The 17,528-nt window shown below is 35.1% G+C and overlaps 1 protein-coding gene across 11 annotated transcripts in view; it reads right to left on the reverse strand.

Moving 5' to 3' along the window:
- The window catches only part of ATP7 (copper-transporting ATPase 1), a 361,543-nt gene that overhangs the window by 187,729 nt on the left and 156,286 nt on the right, over positions 1–17,528 (reverse strand). The window contains exon 1 of one of the 11 annotated variants that reach the window (XM_081728124.1): positions 7,356–7,687. The exons of the other annotated variants lie outside the window; for them this stretch is intronic. The gene's annotated coding sequence lies outside the window, so the exon portion shown is untranslated. Of the gene's footprint in view, positions 1–7,355; positions 7,688–17,528 lie in introns of those variants that run through there. 11 annotated transcript variants of the gene reach the window in all.

Here is a 17,528-nt window from a genome sequence, read left to right on the forward strand (position 1 = left end):
AGTGGAGGGCGACATCAATCCGCGTTCCCCCTCACTTTTACCCCTACTTAATACGATGGGGCAGTAGCAGTACCTGAAATTAATTTCTTTTGTAAATGGTATAGTGCGCCCATTCCATACTTTCGAAGTTAAAATGAGGGGCCAATATTTGACACAACTTAAAGCCTTAAGAAATATTATTTTGGTAAGCCCTAATGATTGATATTTCACTGAAATAGGCGCAGTCAACATTTCGGTTTCATTTAAGATTTTTTGTTCTTTTTTTTTCCCCTAGGATGAGGTCACGTATTCTATGGTTCATTTATATTCACGCTTTTATTCCAAGTATTACATTAAGTAAGAAAATATATCTTGCAGTGGATCCCCTGCGAACGGCGATCAATTTAAATGAGGGGAGAAGGCAGTTGTCACCTGCTACTAACAAGTTACAGCCTGACTGAAGCACTATTCCTCCAACTATCGCCAGCGTTTCTTATGGGGAACAGATCATAGATACAAACACTTAAAATATTAAATCTACCAATTATAACTTTCTCATATTATTACTGGGAATACCGATTTCACATTTCACTTTCTCGCTTTTATTTCTCACTTTCACTTTCACTAATCCATTTTATTATGTTTATAATGTCATAATATTGCAAAAAGACTCACGAAAGGGAACATGTACAAAAATAATACAATCAAAATTAAATATCTTTAGTAACCTGAATACTGGTCAGTGTGAGTGTGTGAACATTCAGAATTAACACGTTCGCTGTGTTACGAGTCACCGGTGGCTCGTGCGATATTTCATATCTGTGCAGTGCCAATTTATGCATTGCATTATCTGGTGCGTTTCTGGTATTTTCGTTTGTACAGATTTTTAACATTACTAGCATTCATGTGCTAACCTTCAACTAGACACACGATGATTCGTATAGCACTGAGATCCAAACTCGGTTTTACACTGCAGCAGCGAACGTGTTAATTGTCACATCCTCGTGCGTAATATAGTATTCGATCAAAATTCATAATTTCAACGGATTTTCACGTTTCTGGGCCCATAGATATTGAAAAAGTGATTTTTCGACATTGTCTGTCTGTTCGTCCTGATGTAAACTCACCTAGAGGCAATACCGTTCACAGCATCTCAACCATATTTTAAACAAACTTAAGGTTTCTTTGTGATCCTCTAGGGTGCAAGGCGAATTTTCTTCCTACCTTTATGCGACTTTTTTTTTTAACAGATTGAACATGAACGGTTTTGCTTGTCAAAAATCAATTTTTCAAAAATAATCCCATCATGTGGTATGGCATTTTTGTTCATATTCCATTAATAAATATTTCACTAATAACGACAATATAGTGTAACTCATTTGTTCTTAAAAAAAAAAAAAAAAAAAAAAAAAAAAACTACGAGGAGTAGCTTATTCTTGGGAGTAAGTTTTTTCTTGACGATCTTTTTAAAGCGACTCAGGAGTTTGCTCATATTTCATACATAAATATTTAATTAATAACATGACAATATGGCATAACCAATTTGCCCTGAAAAATGTACGAGGGATAGTTTTACTTAAGCGTGAGTTTTTTCCTGACGAGTTTATCAAAAACGACTTAAGATATTTTCTTCATACTTCATGAACAAATATTTCATTAATAACAAGATAATACTTTATGACTGTGTCCTTTAAAAAATGTATAAGAAGTGGTTTATTTCATGGGAGGAGGTTCTTTTTTCGAACGATTTTCTCAAAAACAACTCACAACTACAGGTGACCACTTTGACCTAACCTCACTCAACCTCACGCTCACAAACTCATTTCGACCTCACGCTCACATAACCAGTTTGACCTCACGCTCACACCAGTTTTAACTCACACTTACACCACCAGTCTGATCTCACGCTCACATCACCAGCCTGATCTCACGCTCACATCACCAGTCTGACCTCACGCTCACTTCGTGAGGTTGAGGTCGAGTGAGCGTGAGTTCCGAACTCGTGAGCGCCGATTTCATGAGTTTGGGCACAGCTCTTCCCGCTAGCCTATTGGCAAGCACGCGCATCTTCGGTGCACAGGGTCGTGGGTGGGACTTGCGATATTTCGATGTATCGATCAATAGTTTGAAATGTCGGGATTTTCGATGTCGATTTTTCGATAGTTTTCAGTATTTGGATAGTTTTTGATGTTTTCTTGTTTTCAATATCAAGGTATACCGATACTACTTCTCAACATAACGAAAACTATTAATATAACACGACCTAGACTTTCAATATTTCAACGTTCTCTGTTCAACAGGATTACTACCTAATACAACCAAATATGACAAACACGTCGATTTATCAGGATCACCCAAATGGGATTTACAATATTGTATATTAGTTCGTACGCCCGTACGACTTTCGCTTCACACGCGAACTACTAAATGCAAGTGAATTATTGAATTCCGTCTCCTGGGATCGATAGCTAAAATAATTATTTCGAAAAGTTCGTTAATGAAGATGATTTACCCATGGGTAGAGGTAGAAATTAGCCATTTTCCGTTTAACATTGATTACTATAGAGCAAAGACAGTTATATATAGCGAGACATGGTTTCTTGCAATGGATCCAGCGTCCCAAGAAGAACTTCCATCTCCATCTTTAACAATGTACTAGAATCGGAAGTGATATAAATTTACTACAACTCCCAGTCTCAGTGTTGATCTGCATAGATCAAAAACTATTTTTAAAAAAAAGATAGATTAGATTAGATATTTTTAAAGAATCGATTTAGTTTTCTAAAAAAAGCTCTCAGATTCACTCTTAACCTTCTATTCAAACTGAAAATGGCAGAAATCAACCATGTCCAGTTCTAACGTTGATCACTATAAAGTAAAAACTGTAATAGAGATAAACTTTTTTTTTTTCAATTAATTAAACATCCCAAGAATACTTTTAGTTACCATCTTTATCTTTCCACCGAAATAGGAAATGATAGAAGTACATTACAACTTGCGGATTCAATACATATTGCAAAAATGTAAGAACTAACGAGAAGTAGGTTTTGGAATCTGGTTAGGCATCTAAGAATAGTTGTCATCTCTCGTAACCCTCCATTCTAAATGAAATCTTTGAGTTTAACGTCCCACGATTACGCCCGTTAGGCCAAAGGAGACGGTGATGATGAAATAATGGATGAAATAGTGGAAGGAAGAAAGTGGGAGGAAACGGGAGAACCCTGAGAAAACCCACACACACGGTGTTTGTTCACCACAACGTTCACTTGACGGGGACTGGGATCGAACCCAGGACCCTACGCACCAGAGGTGAACGCTCTACCACTGAGCCACGACTGGAGAAAACCCGTTCTCGTTGTCTACTGCGGTTTTTATATTGTAAAGCTCAACATTAAAATCGGAAGTGGTTGATTTCTCCCACTTTCGGTTTGAATAGAGGTTTCGAGAGAAGATAACCCTATTCTTAAAACGCCACATCGATTTCACAAAAACACTTCTTACTATCTTTTATCACTCATGCTCTATGTAGATTATTGAAACCGGAAGTTGTAGCGGATTTTCACCACTTCCGATTTTAGTGGAGTTAAGTGTGTTTTTGAAACATATCCTTGGGAAGCTTAATGGATTGCAGAAAACAGCTTTTCGCTATCTATTACCGTTTTTTTGCTCTCTAGTGTTGAATGATAAAACTAGAAATGTTGATTTCTACTCTTCCGGTTTGAATATTGGCTCCAAAAACGAACTCGATTCCTAAGTTTTGACCCTCTACATCTTGACCCAAATTTAGTAGTAATCCATCAAATAGTTCTTGAGATTTTTGTTTTCTGAACAGACAGACGGACACGCGGACAGGGATTCTGGTATTTATATAGGAATTCTGGTAAATCAAACTCCTTCATTAATATATTAAGTCACGACTTATCAGAATTATCATTTTTATAAAGTTTTTCCTACTTCTACTAATAATCCACCATCCTGGAAACGGTAAGTTTGTTTCTGTTCCTAATTTTCCGCTCGGAACATAGTTTCATTCAGATATTACTGAAAATATCCTCATAAGAAGAATTACCAAATTTAATAACTAGAACGTGTTCAACATTATAAACTACCTTAATGCATAATCAATAATTCACATTTACGGTAATTTGTAGTTTTCATAGGAACACACATGGGTCTAGGGGCCGTAGTGGCTCAGTGGTAGAAGGTTCACCTCTGGTGCATAGGGTCCCTGGTTTGATCCCATCTCGCCCCAAGTGTTCTTCGTGGTGGATCACCGTGTGCATGAGTTTTCTTCCGTTTCCTCCCACTTTTCTTCATTCCACCATTTCATTCATTTCTCATCATCACCGTCTCCTTTAGCCTAACCGTAGGATGTAGAACTTAAAGACTGCATTTAATTTTCATAGGGGTCTACGTGTACTCTATGACATCGACATATTCTGATTATATCTACACTGTACAGCGTATGTTCTGCAAATAATTACATAAAATTAATCCTATATAAATGGTATCCGCTTATAAAGGTTATCTTAGTCCAAACACATGTTTCTCCTTTATTACAGTCATACAGCTATGCGAATAATGATAATATACTTCTGTAATAAGTAGCTGTTTGCACTAATATATATCACGTGCCACAATATAGAAGATTATATTTTCCCTTTCTCTTTACATACTTGGCTATATTTATCTTAGACGCAGTTGCGTACTTAACAAGGCATTCACACGTATCAAAATGGTCCATGTCCAATGACTCTTGGGGACAAGAATATATTTTAATTTTGCCCTTGTCCACAGTATGGCTCGGAGTTCATTTAATCCCTGCCAAATGGGTACCGGAAGAGTGCGAAGTAAAGATAACCGGGCTTGGAGCTGACCTTATTGATAGATTGATTCGTGTAACAAAGCATCAATACTATATAAAATGGGATCTAGGAGTAATGATTTCAGCAAGTTTCTTCCGGGGAAGAATTTCAATACACTGTGAGTGAAACGTAATACTACGAAAGTTACTGAGAACTCACATTGAGGGCAACAGGAAACATGAGCCCGGAGGGAAATTTGCTAGCTCCGAGAGGGAATTTTCCATCCGGCCTCCTTCTGAAATAACCACTGGGATCTCCTGCTTAAAGTGGAATCTGAATCATTATTTAAATTTGAATCAGTACTTATTTCTGATGCAAGCTCTCTCATCCGGGATCTCACATCGAACCTAGGACCGCATACACTGAACAATCAAATTTGACACATGCTTAACCTTAGGAAAAGATTAAAAAATTAAGGCGTACCGAAACTATTTGTACTTGGCGCAAATATAAAAGCACACAATTTAATTTCGTTCAATATCTACAGGCACTTTTAGAATTCATTAGATCTGAAACCTCACTTTGTCATGAATCTGGTAAGAAAACGACCACATCTTTGCTTACCATGTCTAGTTGGGCGACAAACAAAAATAATAGAATACGTTAATTAGCCTTAATTCCTCTTGATAAGGGCAATTCCAGTTAGTATTTGGGAGAGATATTTGAAACTAAAACAATCGGAGAAGGAACTACGTCATAGAAAAAAACACAACAAGAATTCGTGCTCCAGTGCTCATACAGAGCTCATCTACAGCACCCAGGGCATTCGATCTCAGTCATGTGGTTTGTGGTGTACGTCGTATCTTCTATCGTTATAATTTCCCCATAGTACTCCCACTGTTTTTCCCATTACTATCATCACTATAATCCACTTTCTCCAGCCAATAGGACATTTTTGGGGCCAATGATGAACGAGTCATGAACTTTGTGACCTAGTGACAATCTAGTAACCACGAAACTTCGTAACACAAACGAAGAATCACGAACTTACTAACGTAATTTTAACAAGCATGATCCACCCATCTCCTCTCTCTCTTTTCGCTAGATCCATCATTTACTTCCTCTCTCTCTCCGTCTTCTGTGAACATATATGAGCAAATTTGGGTTCACTTTCGAATCCACTTTTCATGAACTGTTGACATCCAATATGAATGTGTTCTCGGCTTTGGTATAGAAGACAATAATTCGAATCAATTCCCTATATAGTGCATATGACGTAAAGTTGTAAATTCACATCTTAATGAGATTAGTTCTGCAAGATAATGACATACATAACGGCGAGGATTCAGGGTTTAGCCCCCTTAACCGAGATATTATGCATTTACCACGTTAAGGTAAATATACAAAGACCTGAAGAGCTTGAACCCCTCTCACCCTGGATGAACTCTGCGAACGCCACTGATTCAAGATGGACTATGAACAACTTGCAAACTAGATTAATGTATCGTCATTAAGAAATAATGTCCATAATCGGGAACATGTGAATATCTGAGTTTGAGTAACAGATACAATTAACTCAATATATATACACACGTGTATATATAGTAATGCTGCAGAGGTGATACGATTTCGGTTGCTTTCAAATTTGTTTGGGTCTCTGAGTCTGACTCTGAGTCTGAGAAACGAGCTCCAGATCCGTGTGACCCGAATAAAAAACTAGGGCCGCGGGGCTCAGTGGTAGAGCGTTCATTTCTGGTGCATGGGGTCCTTGGCTCGATCCCAGCTTGCGACAAGTGAACTTTGTGGTCGGCAAATACCTTGTGTGTGGGTTTTCTCGAGGTTTTCCCGTTTACTCCCACTTTCTTCATTCCACTATTTCATTCATTTCTCATCATCACCGTCTCCTTTAGCCTAGCCAGCAAAATCGTGGGACGTAAAACTTAAATATTTCATTTTTTTTTTCAAATAATGTAAGAAACCATAATCCAAGTAGCACAAGTGCTTTGTGTAAGAGTATTTATTTTCAAATCTATAAATATAAATAAACTAGTGAACCATCTTTTAGAAAGGCATACACTCTTGCTTGCATGCAAAAATTATATTTTAAAAGTATAATCTTTCTTTGCCTCTTTCGTACATTTAGATATTACAAGTCACATATTGAAACACCCCAGATAATGTGAGTTTGTGGAAAACAGACATGATCGTATTTAAAAATGACGGACGAATTTACTAGCACTTGTTAAATATGCTGAACGATTGGTTTTGAACAAAAACTCTATGAAATTATAAAATACACATTTAGCTAAATGAGATATTCTACTATAATAAAATAGTAACAAAGCATTAGTCGTATTTGAAGTGATACGTGGTAAATTTTACGGTATTATTGTATTTTCGAACTTATCAAAGAGAGAAGTGTTTTCAGAATCTACGCTGTTTTCAAATATACGACTGGACTACATGAAATCTTGCTGGTGCAATTCATTGGCTTGAAAAGAAGTTAATAAATTATATAAATAATATTTTCTTTTACATGGAAACGAAAGGTGTAATAATAATGTAACAAACCTTTCAATGTGTGCGCCATCAAGTCATCATCCACTAAAATGAACGCTGTCTCTGGTATCACATAATGTCAAAATATATTTTTCTTGCAACAAACTATCGAAGCACTTTAATGAAAACATACAAAAGAAAACACACTTTCAATTTTGCTTTCGCTTTCATTTAGAAGCAGCACGAACTAACTGAAATACACCAATTACAACCAACACATTTCACATTAATATCACATTTTCATCGAAGCTGACTCTATGCTCATGTGAAAGAAGGTTTTTGAACTGACACAGATAGACCACAACACAAGAGCAAAACTGTTTCGAACACCCACAGGAATATTATTCAATCTTCACACAGAAGTGCGCCAACAAGAACCCTCATGGCCACAGAATCCTTCCACTTTCTTGGCTGGAGAGGAGAGTAGGTCAGCGTTACGCTATCTAAGCCGCAGTGCGAGTAAAGTGTTACGCTACCCTGATTTTTATGTCTCTTTCACCAATGTCGGAATAATTGCTGTATCATTTACTTTTCCTTCCGTACCTCAAGTTAAGAAAAATTAATTTAAAATAAACAATAAGAGAAATACCTTTAAAAAAAAGCAACATCTAAAAACTCGGGAAACATTACAACGGAAAACATACACAATGGGGTCATCATCCTCTGAATTACTGTAGCTACTACAAGAAAACGGAGCTCTCACAGATAATATACCTAACATAAGTAACAAAATGTGTAAACAGATCATTAAACGTTTAATATTGATTTTCCAATATTTTCTTAACGAATGGTGAACAAATTAAGCACACACAGCATCATTATAATCGTAAGTCTACTGCAATCACTTGAAGATTACCACTGTCGCAAACTAAGAAACTCCCATGTGCTACAGACAATAAGTAACTTTCTTCTTTATATAGTGTACTAATTGTATAGTTTATTGTAGATGCTGCTGACTTACTATTTCCTATCACAGTGACTGTCGTGTCTGTGTTACGCTTATCTTTGGTATTGGCAGTAGCTGAGAACTCCATTTAAGTACATTTGTGTAACATAGTGTAAAAATATTCCATTTTTATTCTATGGTGCAAGTTCCGTAGAGACTAAATGACATTGATGAAACAAATCACATTAATCAAAGGGTAAGGTAAGACAAATCACATTATCCAATTACAATCAGTAGCTACTTCTTTGTTCTCAATTAGCACAAACAGACACATAAACATATAACTGTGGAGTTAGAAGTTATATGTTATTTTAAAACATATGACCTTTATTGGTTAAGCGCTTTAGTGTTGCCCACGATACGATGCGAGAAAAAAAAAACGTGACGAAACAGACCTTCTAATGGAAATAAATAAACTTTTGGAAAAAAGAAAACTCTTTCATTACACCTTTTTGAGACAAGACGTTCCCAAATCTAATCTCGTTGGCAATACTACGCTCCGCTAATATTCTAAAATATAACTGCCACTAAAAGTACTTCAATTAAACATCCCCTATTTAAGTACTAAACATTCTTAGTTACCTAGATTAACGGCTAGTATCTGATTTGCAAGTGCTTCCTACCATTACTTAATATCCATGGATAATATCACTTTAATATGATATCTAACACATAGTAGGTTGCAGAAAATTACGTCTGGGAATGGGTCAAAAACTGAAAGGGTTGCACTGGGACACTATTTGCTAAAGAATGTGTATGTGCTAAAGAAGAAACGCTGATTTGATACTAATTATTCCTCCATTTGAATACAGCAGTCCATTCATTGTACTGTTTCTCGCCTCTCCTTCCTTCATCTATACCATACCTATTTTCAAATCACTCAGGATACATTTTCTTCTCAAACGACGAGCTAACCAGTTTAGTTTTACTCTTTTTACGCACATTCATTACTGTTATTTTCTCCCTTACTATTTATTCCTAGAACTTCCTCATTGGCTTATACTTCGATCTTGCTAATGTTCTTCATATTCACATCTTTAAGAGCCTCTATTCTTTCTGGCTCATTCAAAACTATTCTGATGGAATTAACACTGTACGAACAAAGTAAAATAATAGTCGCGTAAGGTGGTACCCTAGTCGTACCCAATAATCTCTCACTAAGTGAAAGCAAAACTACGCGGAAATATATTAATATAGATATTGAGTATAATTTTATTATGAACATGCCTGTCTTTTAAAACGAAATTTAGTTCAAAACCACTAAAAAAACTATTTTTACGATGCAGCTTCCATCATATAGGATTGGAACAGTCATTTCCAACGGGATCTTCTGTTACGTCACAATTTGTTGCTTGTATTCTCAATAAGCCTTATAGAGAGCAAGAAGAAAACATTAGAGTTGATAGAAGACAATAGGTGCCAGGTAAACAAGGCGTAGTCGATAATCTTGTTGGTTTATGAATAATCGTACACTGCCAATACATACTTCATTCCACTACACGAACTTCGTTCCGTCCTCTTCCTTTGCTCAACTTGTTTTCTTTGTCCTGGTTTTTATCGTAAAAGCCCGCTCTTACGTCATACATTGATCATTTGGAAAAGACTGGCTTAGACGTTTAAATATGACGCATTAACAGTCGATTCCAATCATCATGCCAACGAAACTAATATTAAATAGTCGTAACCAATGTTCAATATTTTAATAATCAGTGAATCAGTATCGTATCTTGATACGCGTAATTGTATTAACACAAACCGTATATTGTAGAAATCATATTTCATGCTCGCAACTAAAGTTCTTATCTACAGCAGCCATGACATATTACCTTATGGCACGAAAATATTGCCTCCGCAAAACTTAAGTACGATATACACACGTTTTTTTTTTTTAAGTTATATTTCTAACAATAATATATTTTACATATTTTCCATTGCAAATCGCAATTTCTGATGGAATTATGTAAACATCACATTTCATAAAATATCTGCAAAAGAAAACACTTATACTTTCTACAATACTGTTATAAGAATTTGATTCCCATTTTTTAAAAATATCTTTTTACTATGATTTAATGTTGTTACTATTTCTCCAAGTTTTATGTAGCAGAGATTATGCTACAAATACAACCAAAACATGACACAGTGCTCTTGTGGCTTTCGACTAGGAAGCGAATATATGTTAATTGTTAGTCACACCAACGTATTCCTAAAAATTTCTGTATATCAACACACATGATCTATAATGTTTCTTTATTTCATGGTGCGGCCTTCATTTTAATAACAACAGACATAAAGATTGAAAGATAATATTGGATATGAGAATGAAATATAGAAATAAAGAAAAATTATATTTGAAGTTAAGGATATTATTGTAATACGTAATGCATACAAATTCACTAGGAATTTATAGGAAACTTATATAGAAGTATTTTGTTGTGAATAATGCTTAACATTCACACTTGTTGCTGGGTTAGCTCTTCTAACCCTACATCGTTGAAGATACGAGGAGTCCTGTGCGCCTAAGGGAAAGTTTAGAAAATCGTCAGAATGGACGGGAACGAGGTACAAACTTTGATTTCCGACTACACATGGGTCAACATGGGCCATGGCCTGGGGAGGCAAATTTTTTCGAACCATTCTTTTCCATACTTCACTTCTGGAAAGTACAGAAATTTGTAGGTAAACACTGCCCATTGATAAGGCGGCATTTTTAATGGGCTGGGATTTAAAAAAAAAAACAATATGGCCCTGTACATATTATAGTTAACACTTGTAGAATCCATGAACATTAACATTGCAAGATGGTCCGTTACCTTTTTAATTACTAAATGGATATCCAAACACTCTCTTGAAAGTAAAATTTATTTCAAATATGATTTTCTTCGCTTAATCCAGGCCCAGGGTGAAAATTTTGGATTATAATAGCAGGCGTTTTCAGCATAAACATTTCTAAACCTTTTCACGATTTTTCTTGAGAACTTTATCTCAGTTAAGCTCGCAAGTTTTGTTTCATGTAATCACAACACTACGAACAGTTAAAAAAAAAAATCGAATTTACGGCCTGCCTAACACCATCAATAACTAATTTCCTAGTTCAGTCTTTTATTTTTATCCTTTTATTTATTTTGAGATTTTATATTCCATGAATCTGCTTCTTAGGATGTGGAAGATGAGGAACGACAGATGATAATGGATAGTATAGGGAAAAGGCAATGCTTAACTCTTGCCTTGAATTGGATCTGAACCCGTGATCGCATGCCTAATGCTTTAGACCATCTCTGGCCTTTATTGAAACTTACTACATATACTGTATACAGCACATGCAACCAATCAGTTCTCTATCTGAAAATTCGAGGAAATTTTTAAGCATAATACAGTACTGCTGTGCTGATTACTGCATAATAATGATTAAGAGATTTAAACAGTTGCTCTAAACTTTTTTTTTTAAATGAATTTCTAACCGAAGAAAGTGAACACTGTCTGAGATGAATACAGAGCCTATATTACAAAGAATTACAAAATAACTTTTGTCTACTCAACTTCCACAACGAGACAAATACTAACTAGTCTTTAGATATGGAGCCAAATTAATCCTAGTATTGACAAAACCGTGCATAACCATTTGAGACATACAGTACTGTGGTACTACATTAATTATCACAATAATTGTGTAAATATTAAAAAAAAAAAAAAAAAAAAAAACGAATATGTCTTGAATTATATATCAGAACTTTTTATTTTATTTTACAACACATTGAAAAGATAAGAAGTTTTAAAAAATACACATAAATGTATTACGGAAACACGAGAATAAACAGGCACTCTTTTGAGTATCGTTTGTGTATTCTTTCAACATCCACTAACTAACCTTTACCCTTGCCCTGTCTCTTGCCCCTATGCACACTCAATAAAAGATAAGAATCTAATGGGATTTTCCTTCTTCCCTTCTGGAATAGTAATCCATGCCTTCATCGAACCTTCTGTTCTTAACACGAAGAAAATGGATCAAACTTGAAATACATTAATTCATGTTTAATTCTCCCACTTATTCTCGTATACAAATTTAGACCTATTTACACTGATATCGCTGAATCCAGTATTCATGTAAGTAAATATTAAACAACGAGAAGGGCAGTAAAGAAAACTTTTGCCGTAATACGTTATCTCATTTCTTGAGCGTCAGCTGCGAGACAGAAGTACAGATAAAAAAAGTGTCGAAACTCCATTCTTTAGTTTAACAGCGGCAGAAGACTTCGGGTCATCTATGATTCGACCCTTATTCCTGTATCTTCTACAAGAAAATCTAGAGAACAGTGGTTAATTTTTCATACAGGCAGCTATTTAAAGCAAATCTCATTCCTAAGCCTAATTCAAGGGTCAAATAATTTCAGCATCATTTTCTACGACTTAAAGGAAGGTTATACTGTCTTATTTTAGAAAATATATTAATTCGCTCAGATAAACTATTGCTGGAAAAGTCTTCTTTTTGCCAGCTGTGTAATTTAGGGAGAAGAAAAATAATGCATATTAATCCATACCAACTTGTCAACTCTACACTACAATACAATAGAAATAACTTTGCAGATACCTAACTCAGTGCAAAGTAATTATGTTAGCTACTATATCAATGATTCACATCATGTCATCGAACTAAGCAATGAATGACTACTACATATTCTAAGGCATTTACAAAACAATTGAGTTGATTTTTCCCCTTTCACACATGTCTGAAGTGTTACATCCAAAAAGACCAACTTCAATCAAAGCTGATACTTATCAATATTCAGAATTCAATTAAGCAACAGAGCAGTAAAATGTTATCTGGTATCGTTCTCTTTCGTTTAGTATTATCTCGTACCTTTATCTCGTATTTCATAGATGTATTCTGAAATGTGCTCATGAACACAAAAGTAATACATAACTTATACCAAACAGTTCCTATACATAACCGAATAGCATATTCTGCATTAAAACATGCGTTTGTTCACAGCAAGGCCTAAGTATTACCGCTTAAGTAAATCATTTACTTTCTCTTGTTTCCATCGCTTACTTGCATTTGTAATCCGCCTTCTTTAGCCTAATCATAGTAAGTTTGGCTGATGGTACATGTAGAATGGACGGTTCTTCTTGTTCTGATCCTGTGCGGAGCAGGACAGGATTGAGATGACGATTATTATTATTATTATTATTATTATTATTATTATTATTATTATTATTATTATTATTATTATTATTATTGTCTTATCGTTCTATAGCTGAATATAAGATTGAAACCATACGATTGGCGTTCCGCCTTTAGCGCAGAAAATTAAAATAAATAAATAGTAAAATAAAAGGAAATGAATATGTCTTGTACGACAAAAGAGGTAAATGATAAATTCAAAGAAATTATGGTGAAAGAAATTGTGGAATAAAAGAGGAAGCGGGAGAACCCCGAGATAAGTCATAAGCACGATGATGCTCATAAATTACCATGGCTGAGGAATCAAACAAGGTACCCTTCGCACCAAAGTGAGTGCTATTAACTTAGCCACAGCGCCGCTGACTGGAAATTGAATTATGTTTTCCTACATTAAAGGTGGAGATGCAAATCATTAAATATGACATCAATCTTAAATGAAATGAATTCTTTTAGTTCTACGTAATACACTTAAGCCATGTGTACCATAGGTAAGCTAAAGGAGATGGTGATGATGAAAATTAATGAAATGTAATGAAGAGTGTGTGAGGAAACGGGAAAACCCTAAAAAAAACCCACGCACATGGTTTGTCCATCACAAAGTCCACATAGAGTGAGCTGGAATCGAACCAGGAACCCCAATACCAAGCACCAGAGGTGAATGCTCTACTACTGAGCCACCGCGGCCCACTGGCATGAATCTTAAGCCTAAGGGTTTATATTTTTATGACAAATAAATGTGAAATACGAACTTGCACACAATTTTACCAGAATGACGATCATACGTTAATTCCAATCTCTGTTATACCCTGTAGGTTACTACATTTTGGATTCGGATTAGATATCGAAGCCAAGATCACGACCAAATGTATTTAGTTTTTCTGCTGAAGACATGACTCCGTTGACAAGAGACTGCCGGGCTGTGGACTTCGCTGCAAAACTGTTCTGTAAACATGGTTTGTTTAATACTGAACTATTGTACAACTGAAGATTACATGGGAAACATAAAGGTCAAAAAGTGGAAGTATGCAGTTAAATAATGATTACACGGTAGGTGAATGAAACTGTTCCTTAAATCTTCAATAACTTGTCAATGGAATGGATTGTTTCCACTCACGACCTTCTTTGTTCACATTACTCTTGAAACAATTGTATGACGCAAATATATATATATATATCCCGTAGCTTTCAATTGTCAAGAATTGCTCTATACATACTTACATAGACGACGAAAGAACAAACGACAAATCGGAAAGACTTTACTTGCTTGCAGGAATTGATAAGTTACACTTCTGTTTTACGAAATAAATTACTTCAAACTATATTAACATTATGGGAAAGTAGGATTGCCAAAATGTGATTATATGTTCTATAGGACAAGAGCTAACTTGACAGAAACAGGAATGCACAACTTTTGTTCTTCCATAGGCCGACGCATACAATACTATATCGAAGATAATTATCATAATAGTGGCAGCGATCAGATAGTATGATCTTTAAAAAAATGTATTAGTGCTTCCAATGAAAGATTATGACAGTTTAGTAGATAGCGCGTCAGATAACAATAATTAGTACTTAGTTTTTACGGAGTTTGGTTTTCCAAAAACTTCTTTATAAATTTACCCTGTTTGTCTGTCCGGGAAATACAAAATTTTAAGAACTACATGATAGATCATTATCAATTTTGATCAGAATGTAGAGGGTCGAAAATTAGGAATCAAATTCGGGGGGGAGGTGATCCATCCAGTTGATCCCACGATTTGGACAATCAAAAGTAGGTTGAGTAATCATGGATATCATATTTGCTTGATAGACTGTCTGCAGCGTTGTTGAGATTAGCAGATTAATAAAATGCTCAGGATGCAAAATACTCATTTGTCCGTGGAATACAACGCTAAAAGGAAAATAATTACCTTCTATTCGACAAATCTAAAGATTTAAAATGCATTCTTGTTTTCAAATATTCATACACCTTAAAGTATACATTTTAATTTGAGGTAAAATGCTATATTTAAGCCTAGGCTTCATAAAATTCAGCCTGTTAAAGAGTCTGCTTTACCAAAACCCAGAACAAACTCCTTAACATAGTGTAGCTAAATAAGTGAGTAAACTCTGAGTTAAGATCAATCAACTATTAATTAAAGATGATCGCTCATACATGCTTCTGTATAATATACATGACAAGCTTATAGTCTGTTATAGAAAAATACTTGAAAACCGGGACACTATACGGAGTGATACAAAAATAAAAGCAATATTTGTGCAATCTATCTATTAAAATGCTACAATAGCAACAAAAGCGTCTGACCTGCAACCTATAAGCTTTGATTTCAAACCTTTGATTTACGGTTATATGTGATTTCACGTTTAACAGAAACAAATATTTTAAACTATGTGTACTTTAAATAAATTATTTAAGTAGACCTTTTTTCATATAAAGTTTACTTTTTTAAATAATTGTTCAAAGCCTTTTCCAAAATCAATGCAAATGAATTGTGCTGCCATCTTTGGAGTTCTTTTAAACTATACGTTTGTGGGTGTTTATATGTTTGTGGCCAATCCTTTCGACAATGAGATTTCGGAAACTATAGGCTCTAGAAAATTGACGTTTTCACTGATCGATTGCAAACTTTGTGTAGATTGTCTAGTTCTAATTGAATATTTAAAAAAACATGGCCATTATTTCTTTATTACGTTTTTTACGGGTACACTGGACGTGTTGAAATTAAAAAAAAACTAAAGTATCATATCATACACATTATACATTCCAACACCACATAATTGTATACAGGAGTTGTATGTCTCAGGCGTTTGTTTCATGGTCAAACAATAATGAAAAAGGAAGAATAACCATTTGTCCAGTCTAAGATGAATCTTTATTTTTGGAGTGTTTTGCCCAATAAACACCATATATAACTGACATCATAATTAATGTGTATGTAATGTATTTGCTTACTAAATACTGCATGCAAGAACAAAGAAAACACTGGTCATGCATGAATTAGAAACTCTAACCCGAAGTAGGCTCAAATCTTGCAAACGGTGCGACATATTGAGATAAAACAATCGAAAAATCTCCCCTTTATGATACCCCTTGCCGATTTTTTTTAAATCAATACGTCTTTCACTTGTGTCTGTAAAGAGATATGTATAGATGTTGTGAGGAATGAGAAGGATATTTATGCTTATATGCGAATGATGCGCTGTGTAGAGAGCGCAGGTTCAGCTAGTACCTCTGTATATTACTTTGTTCGCTGTCGTTGTTCATTATTCCAACAAACGTAAAAAAGTAATAATATATGTTTGAGAGCAATTGCACTATCGGTAGAGTCATGCACGTATGAAGGAATTTTATTTCCAGAGGGATCCACATTCGATATGAGGATAAATTATATTAAAATCTATAAAATGACGCCTAAAATTATACTGAATTTATAGAAAACTCAAGATTTCAGGAGGAGGGATCCGGACCCCCAGGGCCCATTCCCTGCGTACATCGCTGGATAGGGTAACGGCACTCAGCAACCTTCGTAATAGTAAATCAATACCAATATGTAACATACTGAAAACATATTTTTTGTACTCATATTTATTAATATAGTATCGGAACATCAGAGTATGGGATTATAATGTGATATTAACAGAAACTGCACAGTGCATTTAATTCCGGTATTTGAATGGCGTCACAACCTCTTGCTCTCTGCAGAATGCTGAGAGAGCATGTATCCTAAGACTTCTCATGAAGTAAATTGATTCCATACAAAATATACTAATTTAGCAGCATACGTTAAAGCCGGAGTGTAAGGGTTAATATTGACAACCTCAGGACAAGAGCCCACGGACTCGAATGTTGAAAGTTACGGAGATTTGTAAATCAAACATTGTCACCGGGGGTCGTCAGCTTAAGAAATTATATTATGTGCTGTGTTCCAAGTTTTATTTATTTACCAAATCAACTCAACTGAATTTTTTTCAATTGCAGGTTTAAAACCTCAGGGATTACAGCTCCTTTTAGCTCTCCCGAAAATTGATAACAATAATAAGATGTTCATATGCATAT

This window comes from Thermobia domestica, chromosome 10, assembly GCF_964235325.1.
Source record: "Thermobia domestica chromosome 10, izTheDome1.hap1.1, whole genome shotgun sequence".
Taxonomy (NCBI): Eukaryota; Metazoa; Arthropoda; class Insecta; order Zygentoma; family Lepismatidae; genus Thermobia; species Thermobia domestica.